This window comes from Macrosteles quadrilineatus, unplaced genomic scaffold (genome assembly GCF_028750875.1).
Source record: "Macrosteles quadrilineatus isolate MER2022 unplaced genomic scaffold, UCM_ALF_1.0 Scaffold_3__2_contigs__length_128488019, whole genome shotgun sequence".
Classification (NCBI taxonomy): domain Eukaryota; kingdom Metazoa; phylum Arthropoda; class Insecta; order Hemiptera; family Cicadellidae; genus Macrosteles; species Macrosteles quadrilineatus.
In genome coordinates this window covers 48375047-48375777 of record NW_026542596.1, presented here as the reverse complement: position 1 = coordinate 48375777, position 731 = coordinate 48375047, and positions in this window count along the sequence as shown.

The following is a 731-nucleotide window of genomic DNA, read 5'->3' as shown; positions in this document are numbered from 1 at the left end:
CTTTACGTATTAAAGTCTGTTGTAAAGTGGGCACATCATCTAAACTTTCACCTTTTTTCACATTAGTAATTTTCTGTTTTTTAGCATTCCAATTTTTATTCTTAAATTCTAAAAACTCATATTTAGTTTTACCTTGTAAAAAGACATCACCTTTTCTAGTTAATGTCTGTCCCAAAGTTGATACATCATCTACAATCTCCCCATCTTTAACATTACCAATTTTACGGTTTAAACCATTCCAACTATCGTCTTGTAAATTTAAAGTAGGTTCATGACTAGCCCTGGGTTCTGCAGGCTTATTATATGGATTATATAAACGATAAAATTTATCTATAAACATATTTTTATTTAATAAATAATACCACTTTCTCTCAATTCCTCAATAATGGAATCTATTTCATTATCCACTCCTGAGTTACCGGCTTGGCGACTTAGCCAAAGAAGTCTTAACCTATCTACAAGCTCATTAGGATCATCCCAATAAATATAGTCTATTTTATTACCAGTCACTTGTCTCAAACCTTCACCAACAGATTTAAATAGAGGTTTAATTATATTAAGATATTTAGTATGTCTATTACTTGAAATTGGTGCACCATCTTTGTAACTCTTTAAATGCCCATTTGTAGCTTCCAAAATTTCTTTATAATTTTGCAAATCAGCCGGAGTATAATCCTCAGGTTCTTTTAAAGTTAACAACTGCCACAAGCCTTTTGTCCCCTTGTAAGTTT